The sequence below is a fragment of the Oryctolagus cuniculus genome, chromosome 7, assembly GCF_051225735.1.
Source record: "Oryctolagus cuniculus isolate XC-2025 breed Fujian yellow rabbit chromosome 7, ASM5122573v1, whole genome shotgun sequence".
Classification (NCBI taxonomy): domain Eukaryota; kingdom Metazoa; phylum Chordata; class Mammalia; order Lagomorpha; family Leporidae; genus Oryctolagus; species Oryctolagus cuniculus.
Genome location: NC_142873.1, coordinates 1319240 through 1337753, shown reverse-complemented (window position 1 = coordinate 1337753; position 18514 = coordinate 1319240). Strand labels below are relative to the sequence as shown.

General features: G+C 43.2%; 1 pseudogene; it reads right to left on the bottom strand.

The window, feature by feature from the left end:
* Positions 1-2657: 2657 nt before the first annotated feature.
* Positions 2658-4588, bottom strand: LOC138848056 (la-related protein 4B pseudogene; annotated as a pseudogene).
* Positions 4589-18514: the final 13926 nt, after the last annotated feature.

Below are 18514 nucleotides of genomic sequence, written 5' to 3'. Positions count from 1 at the left end.
CATTAAATATGACTAATATGCATTTCCATATTTTGAAAGAGAGTATAAAAACATCTCACAGCTTTTAATAAAACTTTCCATTTCCCTTTTGCAGCAAAGAGACAAAATCAGTTCAACACACCAGTATGAGAGGGGGAAAAAAAACTCAACAAATTAAAATAATATTCAAACCACAGCATTAAGTATATCTACATCCAGCTCAACATCAACATTTATAATACATCAGTAATTTTATCAGATTTTCTCTGTAGGGAACCTTTATTAATATGTTCTGATTATTTACAACTGTTCAAGCAAAGCACACTCCCAAAGTGCACATATTTAATACAGTATCAACTATTTGCATTTACAGGATTTTTAAACAATCAGAAAAAAGATCAACTGTTTAAGATCCTTAAGGTATATTACAAAAACTGCTAGTCATTGTACTGTGGTATGCTTACTTGGTAAAACTAGCAACAAAATATCCACACAGTAACTGAGTAATTCTGATCCACTCATGCCAACCCGGGGTGTCTCCATGAACTCTAAGCTGTGGGGAGCAACTCGGCTAGACTAAGTTACTGGAATTAAGACTTATTCTATGCATCTGCTCTCCCACAATATGGCGCTGGGAGAGGAGTAAACAGCTTCTACACAGCTGCCTCCAGTTTGACCAATAATCTGCAGGAGCTGATCCTGCTCCTGATTGTAGGAGAGCAGCGTGCTCTGCGTGTGGGTAGCAGAGTTGGGATTGATGGAGGAGGACTATAAAGGAGGAGAGAGACAACATGCACCAAAAACATCTAAGGGGAACATCTGGATAACATCTGAGCAGCCCTCGAGAGAGCCGGCTGGCGGTGTGCCACTTCCCCGCAGAAGTGGGGAAAGTGGCAGGGGGAACCACTCTTCCATGGAGGTGGAAGGATCGGCAGCCAACCTGGGAAGAACCAGCAGCAAACCCGGGAAGGGCCGAGCAGACAAAAGAACAGCGCAGGGTCCTGTGTCGTTCCTCCGCGAATGGGGGAGCGACACTAATCTGTCTTATACAAAAGTTAAGGCAAAGTCATTTTCAAGTTTAAATGCAATTCAAGCCTTTAAATATTAGATGGAAATAATTTTTTTAAAAAAACCTCAATCTTGTTAAATAACATTTCATGGAATAAACTGTATGGTTACATGTAGCAGGAAATATTTTAATGTCTGTTGCTTAGAATAATTAAAGAAAAATGATGGGGGCCAGCACCGTGGCTCACTTGGTTAATCCTCCACCTGCAGCAATGGCACCCCATATGGGCACTGGGTTCTAGTCCCAGTTGCTCCTCTTCCAGTCCTGCTCTCTGCTGTGGCCCAGGAAGGCAGTGAAGGATGGCCCAGGTGCTTGGGCCCCTGCACCTTCATGGGAGACCAGGAGGAAGCACCTGGCTCCTGGCTTCAGATCAGCATAGCTCTGGTCATGGTGGCCATTTGGTGGGTGAACCAATGGAAGGAAGATGTTTCTCTCTGTCTCTCTCTCTCTCACTGTATACCTCTATCTGTCAAATAAATAAAAGAGAATACTTTTAGGCATTTTAAAACAAGATAATTTATATTGTTCTTCAGAAGTACAACACTTCTAGAAGTGAATCAATGAGACCCTCATCTTGGAGGTAAAAAGAGCAACAATTTTTGTCCTCCACCAGCCAAAGAGGGGAATAAAACCACAAACACCATTCTCTCACCATTACATAACTTTTAAATCCATGTGCTGATGCAGAGGTTCAGGAAGACATCCCCATGGAGTTAAGATGAGGACTCTTCCGAGAGAGTGCCTGGGGGTGGGGGAATGTGGACAGAAATGTGCATGGAACAGGTGCACTAGGCCAAGAGCCAAAGCAGCCAGCTCACAGGGATCAAAACCATTTCATGATACAACATACTGGCAACATGTCAGTGGCCAAAAAAGTATATTTTCATTTAGGTTCTATTCACATGTTTTAAATTGATTTTAGTTAATAGCCACTTGCAATTGAGGGGAGAAGCTGGGTACTTGCTGGCTGGATGTCAAAGCTCTAAGCTTTCAGGTTTCTCTAGGGTGCTCTCTGCAGGTTCTTTCTGCCCACTGGATCCAAAAAGGCCTATATGTACATTTATATGTATTTTTAAATGCTGGACTCACTTGTTAACAGTTTAGATGAAAGCACAGCTCCCATGCCAGTGTGTCAGCAACCTTACACTGCCAACCCCCTTCCAGCTTGAGGCCGAGGTCGCCATCTGCTGGAGCATCTGAGATATGCCCTTGTAGATCAATATTATTTTAAAAAATAAAGCAGCATAGTTCCCTTAATTTAGAAAAATTTACTATATATAGCTTGCATTCAGAACCACACAGAGGCTTAATAAAAACATGAATCTGTTGGGATAAATGCATTTTCTATCCTGAAAAAAATCAGACTTACACATCATCTCCTGTTAAGCACCAACCAAAAATAAGGTTTATATTAATTAAATCCTGAAAAACAGTTTTTCTTTTAAGAGGGGGAGAATCTGACTCAGAGAAGAAAAAATAACTTGCAGGCATTCCGTGGGGCTCACAGACACTGCAAGTGCCTAACCAGTGGCTCATTCTCATACTGAGTGGGAAGTGTTTCACTTGTGGCTAATACAGCTCTATGCAACCACTCCCAGACATAGGATTTTCACTGAGGAGACTTGGGGGGAGTGTCCTGTCCTCTGTGAAGACACTTTCCAACAGCTGGGGGTGAGAGCCGGTGCCCAGGCTGCCTTCCCTTGTCTTTGGAGACTCTGGGAGTGGACTTGAGAGCAGGGGCTCCCTCTGTTTCTCCACAGGTGCAGCGAGCTTCTTCTCCTCCTTCCTACAACTGTGAGGGTTTAACTTTTGCTCTTTTGGGGGTTGCAGTGGGGAAGAAGGTGGCTCTTTACTCGTTCTCTGACAAATCTCCATGTAACTGGGCTTTCGCAATTCTGTGGCAGCTCCATGCACCTGCACCGATTTACACGCAGTTGTAGTAAGGACAGGGGGAGTCTGTCCACACTGTGGGTTTCCTTCTGCTTTTCTACCACCTTGGGATCCTCAGGTAAATGGGTGGGGGGGGGGATCATTCATATGTTGCTGATACAGCACAAGAAGCCAGCAGTGAGGGCTCTCTGGGGACCACTACAGGAATAGCGTTCCTACTTGCATCTGCATGGAGGCTCCTTTCCTTTGCTAATCCTATTACCGAGCTAGATGGCCTGTTTTCAAACAAGTCCTGTCATCAAATTACCTGCAGCTCCAGGTAATGGGGGGAAGTTGGACAGCCCCAGTTCAAAGTTTGTGATGGAGGCTTTGGTCGTGTTGGAGACTGAGTTTGGCTGCTTGTAAACTTCTCCCTTTTCTTCCTATAGCCAAAGGAATTTTTCCTGCTTCTGGGAGGATACTGTCTGAGTGAAGTCAGAGGAGAGGCTGCAGGCTTGAAGGTTGGAGACGTGAACCCATGTATAAATCCAGTATTTGGAAATAGAGTTACCAAGGGTGGATCGAAATAGCTACGCATTGTTGACAATGTCTGGGGGCAGTCAGGCTGTGCAGAGGAAACTGTTGTTGGGGACTGTATACTGGAGGTAAATAAATGATGTGTAACACTGCTGTGTATAAAGGTTCATGTCGAGAGACCTAAATCCATTCTTTGGCAAAAATGGGTTTATAGCTATTGCCTTTCTTTTAGCTGCACCTTAATTGGTTTTCCTTGAAAAGTTTTGACTTTTCACAGGTACTTGTAAGCCTGTTGTGCATCAGCTTCTGCTTCAAATGTAATAAATCAATTATCATTATGGGCAAATTCACAGTTAATAAATTTCAGTAAATTATTTCCTTTGAATAGTGCTTCTACTTCTTCCCCAGGGGTAGATTCAGATATTTCTCACAATATGACTATGCAACGATTTTGATTTGGCCTTACTTTTTCTCCCTTCTCACCCACCGGGACTAAAGGTAAAGATCTTAGCACTTCAACAATCGAATCCACACTAGTACTGAGTTTCTTGATATAGTCAAGGGTAGCTACCATTGTAATTAGAGCATACTGCTCACTGTCCATCTGTGAGGTAAGATACACGGCACTAGCAAGAGTCTCCCTAGATAAACAGAATTCCAATTTTTTAAGTACTTCTTGAGAGTCTTCCTGGCTTTCTGGTTGAGATTCATTCCCTCCTGTTTCACTATTTTCAGGTAGAGATTCGTATTCTGCATGATCCAGAGCCAAAGCGTTCGTGTCTGATTTGACTCAGGTAAATCTGGTAATGCTGCATTCTCACGACTTTTGTCACCATCACCACTGACATCCAATCCCTGCGGGCTGCAGTCTGCACCATGGCCAGCTGTCTCCTCCCATGCAGCACTCAAACCGACAGCTGCACTACTTGCTTCCAAATGTAACGTGAGTCCCCCACACTTTCGCATTAGGGTTTAGCTCTGAAACCTTAGTTGGTGCCTGACTCAAAGCTGGGATGGAATTTGAGAAGTGGTTTGAGATACAGAACCATTCATCAGATGAGAGCTGTCCTTGCCCTCTTGGCCTCGCTGTGCCTGCAGTTCAGCCACAACTTTAGCGTCCTCATCAGAAGTCATGGGTTCCACTCGGAGAAGTTTAATGTAAACTTCAGGATGTTGCCCGCGCCACCTGCCCCGCCCGACCGGCCTCCGGCAGGCTCCTTGCCACAGCCCAGGTGCCTGGTGACCCCGCAACATGCAGGGAGAGCTGAGGAGGGAGACTAGGAAGAGGCGGCGCTGCGGGGCCAGGCTGGATGTAGGGAGGAAGGGCTGGCATGGGCCGGTGCAGCGGCAAAAGCGGCTTCTTCCTCTTTGGGACCGAAAATGTCTCAACCTCGAGACTCTGGATCCCCAACACTCCTTCTCTTCACATGAGAACACACCTAAATACATCTTTAAAAGGTTGAGTGTGAATCAATCTGGCAGAAATTCACTAAGTACCAAGTTGATAGCACCCATCATAGAGTGGATGGGAGACTGAGCAGAGCACAGCGTCGAACCATACAGGGTCCACATTTTCTCAGAAAGGAACACTGGAGGGGCCCAGCTTGAGGTGGGTCAGGGGCAAAAGTGCTAAAAGTATAATAACTGGGCATTCTCAATGAATGGGACTCACTCATGGTATTTCTGTAAGTTTGAAATAATTTCAAAATTAACTACTCTTAAAATGACCAAATTATAAGATGACAATATCCATATCATGTTAGTAAAGCAGGGACAGCATCAAATACTATAAAGGCTAAATCTTACCCAATTCCTATTAGGCCGAAGTTGTAAAACTTGTCCGCTTCTAAGCATCTACATGTGTGGAGACTGAACAAAAAATAGAATACTATTCACAATACATTTTTTGTGAATATATTTGTGATAATTTGTAAACGCTTGATCTTTCTATTTTAAAGGTTTTGAAAACCCTGTTGCTCTTTTAAAATAATTATTTTATTTTTGTACTTGAAAAGTAGAGATGGGGTGTATCTCAAATCTGTTGGTTCATTCCCCAACTTTATGCCACAACTGGGGCAGGACCAAGCCCAAACCAGCAACCTGAAACACAATCTGGGTCTCTACAAGGGTGGCACGGACTCAACTCCTTTAACCCTCATCACTGTCTCTCAGAATGCACACCAACATGAAGCTGGAGTCAGAAGCAGAGCTGGGACTTTGCCCAGGCTCTCCGACATGGGATGCAGGCATCCCAAGCAGTGGTCACACCACTATGTCAAATGACCACTCCTTCATTTTTAATTTAGTTTTTATTTGGGAATCAGAGAGACTGAGAAAGACAAGCAGCAGAAATCACTCATCTGTTGGCTTACTACACAATGCCCACCACAATCAGGACTGAATTAGATGAAAGACAGGAGCCAGGAGCTTCATCCAGGTCTTCCATATGGTTGACAGAAATGCTTGGGCCATTATCCACTGCTATCTCAGACAAACTAGCAAGAATCTAGATTGGAAGAGGAGTTGCCAGGACTCAAAGCTGCACTCCATATGAGATGCCAATGTCAGAAGAGCAGCTTGACCTATTGAATCACATGCTAGTCCCTGCATCAATTCAAACCAGTGCACTCACCCTACCCTGTATATATTCAAAGAATGCAAAGCTGGACATCCCCTCCCTTTCCTTATTATAAAAGCCTCAGTCCTGCTCCACCTCAGAAGAACCGTGGTTCACTTTAAACTGAATCTGTCTCCCAATTTGCAATCCTATTCTGCATCTGAAAAACATCTCTCTGATTTTATTTTAATCTCATTTATGACCTTTTGCTTTATATAATCCAGGACTCTCTGGTCTTGTCTCCTTGCCTACTGGCAGATTTGGGAAAATGTTTTATATTATGTATTTTCACTACCTCAGGTGAATACCTGAGGGTTAAAATGTTAGATAAGTGAATGCTACATTTTTTCCTAAAAAGTCTTTGTTGAATTAGAATCCATATGTCTTAGTACTCATGAAGCAGATGTTCTTCAGAATCACATCCTCTACAGCTTTCCCTCAGATGTCTCAAGCAGGGCCTGAACTTCATTGGTACATCCATAATCATATCCTTGAATGTGACTCCTAAAATATGGACATCCTTGCTCAGCCAAGGCCATCTGTACCAACGTCTAGGAGAGAAGGTCATAACTGTACCAAGGGGGTGGCTCTATGGATAGAAAATTTAAACCATGGTTGGGATTACCCTCAAGTATTTCCCTGTGCTGGCCTTCCACATGTCTTTCCCACACAATTACTGGGATATGTACACAATCTGAACAGTCAGTGATTTCAATATATGGGAGTGTCACAGCTATGCTGTGAAATAACCTGTAGATGTCTGAGTAAAGTGGGAAATTATACATGATTATCAATTTTTGAACTTAAGAATACAAAACTATTTCCTTATCAGTTTCAAATGCATCTCCTAACTCATTATGTGGCAGCTAAACATGAATTGATTCTGACATATCAACTATGACCATGAGTGAACTCTTCTCTTATATGAATCTTAGGTTACTCCACAAAATGACTGAACATTGGAAGAGCTAAACTATATGGTGTTGCTTATGTAGCAAATAATAAATGGGATTTATGTCTGTTTGTGTTAAGGTGGAGAGGATGATGAAACAGTGACCAGCACTATTCAGATTGAACAGTCGAAACACAAAACCTGGGGTTCAGCAGGTGCAGCTCTTTCACCTCTATCTCCATCGTGTTCACTGTCACAAATAAGAAGCAGTTCTGGACAGGCTCGGATTCCTGAATTGCTGCAATATGATGGTCTTAGCCTGATTTCTTTTGTGGTGAGGACTCACTTCTCTCTTCTCTGGGGTTTCCAATCATCAGTTATCATTTTCCTTCTATCTGTTACTATTATTATTTACTTATTTGAGAGGCAGAGTTTTAGACAGGGAGAAGGGGGGGCTCTTCCATAATCTGGTCCATTACCCAAATGGCCACAATGGCCAGAGCTGGGCCAATCCCAAGCCAGGAGCCAGGATCTCTTCTGGGTTTCCCATGTGAGTGCAGGGGCCCATGCACCTGAGCCATCTCCCACTGCTTTTACAGGCCATTATCATGGAGCTGGATTAGAAGTGGAGCAACCAGGAGACCAACCAGTGCCCATATGAGTACCACAGGAGGAGGATTAGCTCCTATATCATAGTGCCTGTCCCATCTCCTTGTCTCTTAATCCAGTCTATCTGCTAAATGGGAAACAGAATATTTCCAATTTAATGTCATCTCAACAGTCATTAGAAAAATTGTCATTTAACATTATTTTTTATTGTTACATGCATTTTAAATCTACAGCTAGGGGGCCAGCATTGTAGCATAGTGGGTAAAGAAACTGCCTGTGACACCATCATCCCTTATGGGTGCTGGTTCAAGACCTAGCTGCTCCAATTCCAATTCATCTCCCTGCTAATATGCCCAGAAATGCAGTGGAGGATGGTCCACGTGCTTGGGCCCCTGTACCCATGTGAGGGATCTGAAAGAAACTCCTGACTCCTGGTTCCAGCCAGAGCATTGTGGCCATTTGAGGCATGAAACAGTGGAAAGAAGATCTCTTGCTCTTTCTCTCTCTCTTTCTCTCTCTTTTTTTCCTCTGTGTAACTCTTTCAAATAAATAAATAATTATTTTTAAAAATCTTAAATCCACAGCTAAAAGTAAATAAAATTACTCTTCATATATTATATGTATTTTAAAAATATGGATAAGAGAAGCAGGCAGGTCTAGTAGTTAGATGCCTGAATCCTACATTACACTGCATAAGTTTGATATCTTCATCCAGAACCATACTCCAGTTTCCTGTTACTGCAGACCCTGGAAAGCAATGGTGATGGTTCAACTAACTGGGTTCCTGTCACCCATTTGGGAAACCTATATAGAGTTCTTGACACCACCTTAAGTATTGGCACAATCTTGACCAATGTAGATATTTGGGGAGTGAACCAGTGACAGGGAGCTTTAAGCCTAATAGTCGATTTTATTCTGCAGCCAATCTTTTACAACTACTTTGACACACAGAAATCTTTTCAAAACCAGACCATCCCTGAAATCTTGAGTTTGCATGCTCACATGCTGATGCTTAGATGTTCCAATATCTAATTTGGTCACAGTAGTCTGGATAACCAAGGTTATATGTTGGGGTGTGCAAATGAAAGGAAAAACAGGACATGGGGTCTCTTCCTCCAGAAAGTGTGCACAGACTAACCAGGTGTGGTTTCTTTACTGATAAGGATTACAACAGCCTATTGTAGAGCACATGCATGTGTTCATAGAACTAAGGATTCTCTGAAACATGTTTAGCAAGATATAGTAGATAAACATTGTGAGAGTCCTGAATCCACACTGGCCTGAGGCATCTCCCCCACTCTTTCTTGGCATCAGAAAGCAAAAGCACAGAGGTGCTGTGCTTATGGAGAGCCTCATCTTTCCCACAAATCAGGCCTGAGAGACTTTCTGTGCCTCACTGTTCCCACAACTGCCCCTAGTTATAAATCAGGCAGACATACTGTACCTCCTGGTATCAGGTATCTTCTCCAGCTGCTCCAGCCCACATCCCACATCCATTTGTTTGGCTGCTCCAATCCATCTCCCACCTATCTCCCACCTCCCTTGGTACAAGTTCCCTATGAAACCCCAGCCCACACCTGAGCCCAGAGCACCTCTCCCTCTGAGGATACTCCTGGCAGTTCTTCGCCCTAAAACTTTTTCTTTGTTCAGCATGGTCTTGGTTGTAGTTCCCAGTCATGGTTGCAAACCCTAACAAGCATGTCTGAAAAAGCAGTTGCATGTTCTTGTGAAGCCTACGTTCTCACAAGGGCTCAATGCTCTTCTTGTTAGTAGGTCATAAGCTATCCTAATCAGTACCTGAGGTCAAACTCTGTGTACTAGGAAGAAAATGTCTTCACTAAGAGTGCTCTGGCAGAAATCTTATTCTCCACAGTCACACTTTATCATCTTTACAAACCTGCCTGGAAACAACCAGGTTGACCAGATCTGAGTCCACTGTGTGTGTGAATGAACGTGACTTTTTGCTTCATATCTAATGCTGTTCCTCTATTTTGGATTGCATATATGTTTGTGGGCTTATGCTTTGATTCATAGTAATTCCCCATGTTATGGAATTGATTTGCACTGAATACAAACTGCAAATAAAATAAATGAAATGTTGAAAGAGAGAAAAGGAATTTATCCAAATGTTCCTATACATCCAATAAATTTTTTAAGTTTAAATTGGCGAACACAAATGAATAACTCCATCTTGCTCTTCTATCCAACCCTCTCATTTCTCCCTCACTCAGGGTTGTTCAACCTCTCCCAGTCCCTCTGACACTGATTGTGCTCCCTGCAGGAGTGTCTGCCTCCCCACTGCACTATGAGCTTCTGCCTTCACTCAGCTCTATCTCCTGTGTGCACCACTCACTTAGATTCACTTCCATCACTCCAATGGTTAATGAGGGAATTATTTCTTTAGCAATTCCATGACATAGAAGAGAAAAATCACAGTCTTTCATGTTTTTTCTCTGTAGGAAAATTCTTCATGGAGAAAGAAATGCTAATGTAAATGTTGGAAAGATATTATTGATCATCCTCTGGCCTGATAAACTTGGACAAAGGTCCTACAAAAATAAAACTAGAACTATATTTATTGGATGCATTTCCAAGTCTCAGGCCAAGATGAGAGGCTGCCCATTTTCTTACAAAGGAGGATCCAATCACAGACTGAACTGCATTTGCATCATCATAAACTCAGCAGAGACTGGTGTATATTCCTGTATTCTCACCCAAAGACAGTGTGATAACTAAGGAGACCAAACTGGAGAGAGAAAGAAGACATCATTGCAGTCTTCCCAACATTCCTAGATAGCACCAGTCATGAATCTCCACTTTTTTGGGAATAGCCTGCCACAAGCCCTACTCACAAGCACCTGGAGAGTGACATATGACCAACACAGGGAGCCCTTTTCTTATCCAGGGTCAGGTAGAAGAGGGCTTGAGTACTGTATCTCACAAGGGCAGGTGTCATTCTAAGGTAAGCGACATATACATGTGTCTACACACACCAGATCTCTAGGATTTTTTTAATCTAAAAATTCCACTTCCACTGAATAGCATACCCTTCCTACCATTTATAACCACTCTTCTACTTTCTGTTTCTAGTATTCTATTTTACTTATTTTAAAGGTTTATATTATTTATTTGAAAGACAGAGTTCCAGAGAGTGGTAGAGCCAGAGACAGAGGTCTTTCATCCACTGGTTCACTCCCCAAAACACCGACATAACCAGAGCTGAGCCAATCTGAAGCCAGGAGCCAGGAGTTTCTTCCAGGCTTCCCACTCAGATGCAGGGGCCCAAGGACTTGGGCCATCTTCTCCTGCTTTCCCAGGCCATATCAGAGTTCTGGATCAGAAGTGGAGCAGCCAGGACTAGAACCAGCACCCATATGGGATGCTGGCACTGTAGGCAGGAGCTTAAACCCACTGCCCCACAGTGCCAGTCCCTCTGACTACCTTATTTATTTCATATGATTAGAATATTGCAGTATTTTTCCTTTGGGGACTGATACCTGTGGCTAATTTCATTTAGTAAAATATATTCAAGGTTCATCCATGTCACAGGATTTCCTTTTCTTCTGTGCCTGCATAACTTTTCACTGTGAGTACAGGCCACACTAGAAATCTTGGCTACAGTGAATTATGCTGTGGTGAATAATATTTATATGTTGCTTATATTGAACTTTCAATACTTTTAGATGTATACTCAGAAGTGAGAGTATTAGATCACATAAAAATTCAATTTTTAATGTAATTAAGAGACACTGTTTTCTGTGGTGGTTGTGCAATTTTATGTTACCACAAACAACACACATGTGGCTGAAAATCTTTGTATCTTCACCAACACAATTGGGTATTTCTTTTTTTTAAAGAACAGGAGCAGGAGATCTTATTGGCCATTTCCAGGCCATGGTTATGAAGATCTCTTTGCATGTGCACTCAAAGTGATTCAGCATTGGGCTTCATTGTCAATGTGGTGCAATTGCTCCTCACCCAGGGAGAAGTATACGACTCTGTTAAGTACATTTTCAACTTCGTGCAATGGTTCTTTTTTTAAAAAAAAAATATTTATTTATTTGAAAGTCAGAGTTAGAGAATGGAGAAGCAGAGAGGGAGAGAGAGGTCTTCCATCCAATGGTTCACTCCCCAATTGGCCCCAATGGCTGGAGCTGCACCGATCCAAAGCCATGAGCCAGGAGCTTCTTCCAGGTCTCCCATGTGAGTGCAGGGGTCCAAGGACTTTGGCCATCTTCTACTGCTTTCCCAGGCCATAGCAGAGAGCTGGATGGGAAGTGGAGCAGCCAGGACTTGAGCCAGCATCCATATGGGATGCCAGCACTTCAGGCCACCCACTGTGCCACAGCGCTGGCCCCTGTGCAATGGTTCTAACGGTAGGTCTGGTGGTATCATAACCCCATCTGGCTATCAATACTGTTTCTGTTCCAGGTAACTTTCTGTTAGTAAGGCCAAACACAGATTTCTGTCTGAACATTTCTCTAGCTTAGGATTCACATAAAAGATGAGCACCATCACATCATTCTTCTTCCCATTCTATCTGCCATGACCTAGAGTGTAGACCTATCAGGCTGACCCATATTTTAACTCTTCCAATAAATCGTTCCTATATGGGACAGAACACCCTACATGAGGCTCCCAAAAAACAGACACAAAAGGGGAAGTAGTGTTGCAATGCCCAAGTGGGATCAGAGTGGTGACCTTGCCTAGAGTTTCCTTCTTTGGGACAACCCATGTCACCATGGGGTCCTTCCTGCCCAAATGTCTGAGGTATCAATAATGAGAGCTGAGCCAATATCTGCAAGATTTCTTGAGTCTGGGCACCTGGAAAGTCAGGACAGAGCAGAACAGATGGCTTTCTCCAGTGGGCCTTCAGCAAAGAAAGCTTAACACAATGAGTTCCAGGTTCTATTGTTGACTTTCATCAAGAAATTGATTTCATTTCTTGGGATCCACTTTCATAGGATTCCTCAGCAGAAAAGACCTCTCCAAAGTCTTATCCTCCTTCTGGCTCATGCCATGTCCATAATCACATAGCTGAATCCCAAAACCCCAGGGAGTGCTGGGTATAATCAGGACCCAGCTTTGCACAGACAGAACTGAGTTCCAACATGGTTCCCTCTAAATGCTCAGTTATGTGACCCTGAGAAATCACTGTACCTCCTAAAGACTCTGTAGGCTGGGCAATGGCAAGTAGAATGGCAGTTACTGGGAGTTAGGGAGAGTGGAATTATAGGAAATTTTCATTCATTGGGTAGAGTTTCAGTCTCATAAGGAAAAACAGTTCTAAATATTGGTCACACCGCAATGTGCTTATCCTCCACATTGCTCAACAAACACAGCAATGTGCTTATACTCAACACTACTCAACATACACTTAGAAATGCTTAAATGATAAAATTCATCAGCTGTATTTTGTTTTGTCAGTACCACACTAACAGTACATTTAAGAAGTGATCAAATAGGGGCTGGAGCTATGGCACAGCTCCAGCCTGTGATGCCTACATGCTATATGGATGCCGGTTTGAGTCTTGGGTGCTCCACTTTCCATCCAACTCTTCACTAATGTGCCTGGGAAAGCAGTGGGAAATGTCTCAAGTACTTGGCCCTGGCACACACATGGGGTACCTGGAAGAATCCCCTGCCTCTTGGCTTCAGATTGGCCCAACTCAGGCCATTGTGGCCATTTTGGGAGTGAAGCAGTGGATGGAAGATCTCTCTGTCTCTACCTCTCTAACTTTGTGTTTGAAATAAACAAAACAAATCTTTAAAACAAAAAAGAACTCTTGATGTAAACAAGGCAAATACCCCAGTTGCCCCTCTTCCAGGCCCACTCTCTGCTGTGGCCTGGGAGTGCAGTGGAGGATGGCCCAAGTGCTTGGGCCCTGCACCCCATGGGAGACCAGGATAAGTACCTGGCTCCTGCCATTGGATCAGCGTGGTGCACCGGCCGCAGTGCGCCGGCCACGGCAGCCATTGGAGGGTGAACCAATGGCAAAGGAAGACCTTTCTCTCTGTCTCTCTCTCTCTCACTGTCCACTCTGCCTGTCAAAAAAAAAAAGGCAAATACACATCTCATAAAAGTTAACATGTTATGCTTTCTCAGAAGCACCATTAATACTTGCTAATTTTGTAAAATCTCTTATATTTGCCCATTTCCACAATAACATTTCTGATTCCATTTTGATGAGCTGCTATGTTGATTTTTTTTAATAGGAATCAGCAGATGCCATCTTTTCTTACTAAGGACACTGATGACAGAGTGCAGAAGCCATGTTCAATGTGAGTGAGGCCTGGATCCCCTCCCTCCTGGCTGTGTTTGAGGGAGACATAATTTGGTCACCCCTGGCATCTTACACTAGGTGGAAGCAGGTGTGTCTTGTTATGAACATAGGACCATTTGTTCACAGCCAGGGCTAAATCCTGGGGCCTGTGCATTCCCTCAAAAGATGTGCATGCCTGAGCCCCAACTCCTCATGCACCAACAATGCCACAGCAGGAAGAACAAGCATGACCCTTGCCCCTGCAGCAGGAGCTAGTTCTATCCTCACTTACCACTTGCACTGACAGGTGGGATGGATCACTCCCTGAAGTCCTGGGATGATGCTCTCAGTAGAAGACATGGATTTGTGCCAGGGAAAAGCATCAGAGCTTGAGGATCATACAAGCCCAACCCCATTTCTGCATAACAAAATATTTCTTCTGTTGTGTTTCCTTGGAGTAGAAGTTTTTATTTTTTTCTTTTTATTCATCATTTTCTACATCTTGAAAATTTATTGAGTCTTCTTCAGGGTTCTATGTATATTTTGAATTCCTCATTTTGTTCCCATATCATTCTTGATATTGAGTTGTCCACCTGTGTACTTTTCTAGGTTGAACAACATGTATACTCAACCACAGAGCACTACAATATGTAAAGCAAATGTTGACAGCTCTGAAGGGGTAAACAGCAATGGAACAAACAGAAGAGGCCAATACTCCACTTTCAAAATAAAAGAGGATATCTAGGTGGGAAATCAATAGAGAGTGGTAGATTTGAACACTGTAAATCAACTTTTCCTAACAGTTACACAGAGAGCATTCTACCCGACAGCAGCAGAACATGTGTTCTTCTCAACAGCTGTCAAAAATTCTCCAGGTGGGATCATCTAATTCAGAAAAAAATATGTCAACAATTTTTAGAAAATTGAAGTCATACCACTGTCTTTCATAACCCCAATAGAATAAAAATAGGAATCTATTTGAGAAAAACTGGAAAAGTCACACATACGTGGATCTCAATCCACACTGTCAGCCATTGGCTTGAAGAAGAAATGAAAAAGGAAATAAAAAATATTTCAGTGAGTACATTCTGAGTTTTTTTAAAGATTTATTTATTTATTTGAAAGGCAGAGTTACACAGAGAAAGAAGGAGAGGCAGAGAGTCAGGTCTTCCATCTGCTGGTCATTCCCCAGATGGCCACAATGGCCGGAGCTGAGCCAATCCTGAGCCAGGAGCCAGGAGCTTCTTCCAGATTTCCCACATGGGTGCAGGGGTCCAAGAACTTGTGCCAACTTCTGCTGCTTTCTCAGGCCACAGTAGAGAGCTAGATCAGAAGTGGAGCAGCCGGGACTTGAACCGGTACCCATATGGAAAGCTAGCAGTGTAGGTGGTGGCTTTACCCACTGCACCACAGTGCCAGCCCCTATTTTGAGTTTTGAGCTGGGACCCATATCAACAATCACAATCCTCAAGTCCAGGCTTGGGTACAAAGAGAAACCAGGTGGACATGGAAGGTCACCAGTAGAAAAGCTCTTTGAACACTGAGAACCATGGGGATCTTTAAACAGAGCAGACAGAAGTCTTCTTACTGCCCACAACAAATTTAGGAGACCAGGATGCTGATGCTTATGACCGAGTTCAAAGGCAGACTGCAAAGTCATATATATTTTATTTAAAATATCAACATTCCATAGTCTGCTGAGCTTTATTTTATAAATGGATTGATTATACATGAGCTCCCCCATAACACTTAGTAAATAGCTCAGTTTGCTCATTCAGCATATGTTCTTTACATATCAGGCACTAGACACTATTCTAAGTATATGGGATGGAGCAGCAAAAAGACACAATCAGGAAGGCTGCTTTTTCATAGGTCACAGACTAGATACGAAAAAATGAATGAAAATTCACACTGATGCCATAATAAGTGCTATAAAAACATAAGTGTGTGATATAAAAAAGTTGCTTTGAGTACTCTGACCAAATCAATCCATTTCCTCCTAAAGTGTAGTATCCCCAAATGCTTGATCATGATGGGAGATTTTATTTTGCTGAAAGGCAGAGTAACAGGGAAGGAGATTCACATGCATGAAGGAGGAGTGCAGAGAGAGAGAGAGAGAGAGAGACTTCCATTCACTGGTTCCCTCCCCTAAATGGCTGCAACAGTTGGGCCTGGGCAGACTGAAGCTAGCAGTCAGGAACCCCATCTGAGTATTTCATGTGGGTGGCAAGGAGTCAAGTAATCGAGCCATTATCTGCTAATTCCTAGGCACAGGTTTAGAGGATTGGATCAGAAAGAACACAGCTAGGATTCAAGTTGGCACTCTGATAGGGGATACAGGCATCATAAGTGATAGTTTAATGTGCTGTACCACAATGCCAGTCCCAGCAACTGAGTTTTATGCATGTTTATATTCTTGATGATTATTTTTTATTCCATTTTTGCATTGGAACCTGTGAACTAAACTGCAGTAGAAGGCAGAGAAAAGTTTATTTTCCTGAGAACAAATGTAGGTTTCACTCAGACTTGTTCCTGGAGGCTATTTAACACATCTCAGGTTGTTTCTTTGGTTGACTTTTCTTCTAGATGTTCCAGTGTCTCAGGGTCTTTCACATATTAGTCTCCTTGTGCTCCCCTCTCTGGATCATCTGTTCCAAGGGCTCTTGTTTCCTCACCTATTAACATCCTCCCACTGTCTCTAACTCTCCTCACTGTGTAAATGAGGGCATAGGCTTTTGGCTTGGTGCAGGAAAAGTGCCACACATGCCACCTTAGCAGCCTCCATGTGATATCACTTATCACTTCCAGCTTTTGCATGACACATGCCACAAAACAGCCCAACATGGACTGACCCAACAAAAAAGCCCACAGACAAGTCACACACCAGTCAGCTGAGATGTGCAGATTTGTGGATCAAGAATCTAAGTATATTGCAAACCCTCAGCAGTTATGTCACTGTTGCATCCCAGAGTCCTTTCAACAGAAAGATAAGACTAAGGGAGGTGCTTTAATTCAAGCTGTTGAAAGCATGTATCTTTCTTAGACAAATACTAAAATTACAGGAATTTCTACTATCCAGATCTTTATCCTTCACCAACATTCATCAACTTTTCAAAGCTTGGTTTACACTCTAAATTGCTTAACATCCATTGTAGTGTCATAGTAAATGTTACTATTGTCTGAAATTCTGTGACAGTGGGCATACTTGATGTGAGATTCCTAGTACATCCAGATCTGTATGACAGATTAGCATGGTGTCTTTGGAGTGATTGTCTAACTGCTTGTTTCCAAGAAAACAAGCATTCTATGTGACATCCATCGTGACCAATAGAAATCTGTGAAAATCAGGGCCAGCACTATGTGCAAATATTAGGCCTCAACCTGCAATGCCAGCATCTTGTATGAGCATTCATTTGAGTCCTTACTGCTCCTCTTCCAATCCAACACCCTATAAATACATGTTGGAAAGCAGTGGAGTCATCACCCAAGTACTTGGGCCTCTACACCCACATGGGAGACCTGAATGGAGTTCCAGGCTCCTGGATTTGTTCTGGTTCAGCCTCAGCTATTGTGGCCATTTGGAGAGTAGACTGATAGATGGAAGATCTCTCTCTCTCTCTTTCAACTATCTATCTTTCTCCTTCTCTGTCACTCAGCCTTCTATATTTTAAAGATTTATTTGTTTCTTTTGAAAGTCAGAGTTGCACAGAGAGAGGAAGAGACAGAGACAGAGGGAGAAATCTTCCATCTGCTTGTTCACTCCCTCTAGATGGTTACAATGGCTGGTGTTGGTTCAGGCTAAAGCCATGAGTCAGGAGATTCTTCCAGTCTCCATGCGAGTGGCTGGAGCTCAAACACTTGTGCCATCCTCTGTTGCTTTTCCCAGGCCATTAGCAGGGAGCTGGACTGGAAATGGAGCAGCCAGAACATAAACATATAAGATGGCAGCATCACAGGTGCTAACTTTACCCATTACCCCTCAAAGCCAGCCCTTCTGCCTTTCAAATAAATAAATAAATCTAGTTTTAAAAAATAAATCTTGGAGTATCTTCCTGGTTGTGTTTGAAATCATATAGCCAACGAATGCAATGGTGTGATAACATCATTACAATGAATGGGGACCCAGACACTGGGAACTGATCCTGTGCCCAGCATGTAGAATGTTTGGTAGGTTGTTTTCTAAGTCTTTTTAAAAATCTATTTATTTGAAATAGAGCTACAGAGAGAGAGAGAGAGAGAGAGAGAGAGACCTTCCTTCCACTGGTTCACTCCACAAATGCCTGCAATATCCAGAGACGGGCCGAGCTGAAGCCAGAAGCCAGGAGCTTCATCCAGGCCTCCCACATGGCAGGCAGGGGCTCAAGCCCTTGGGCCAGCTTCTTTTTTTAAGATTTATTTTGCTTATTTGGAAGTCAGGGTTACACAGAGAGAAAAGGAGAGGCAGAGAGAGAGAAAGGTCTTCCATCCACTGGTTCACTCCCCAGTTGGCCACAATGGCTGGAGCTGCACCCATCTGAAGCCAGGAGCCAGGAGCTTCCTGCAGGTCTTCCCATGTGGGTGCAGGAGCCCAAGGACTTAGGTCATTTTCCACTGCTTTTCCAGGCCATAGCAGAGAGCTGGATCAGAAGTGGAGCTTCTAGGACTCGAACTGGTGCCTATATGGGATGCCAGCACTGCAG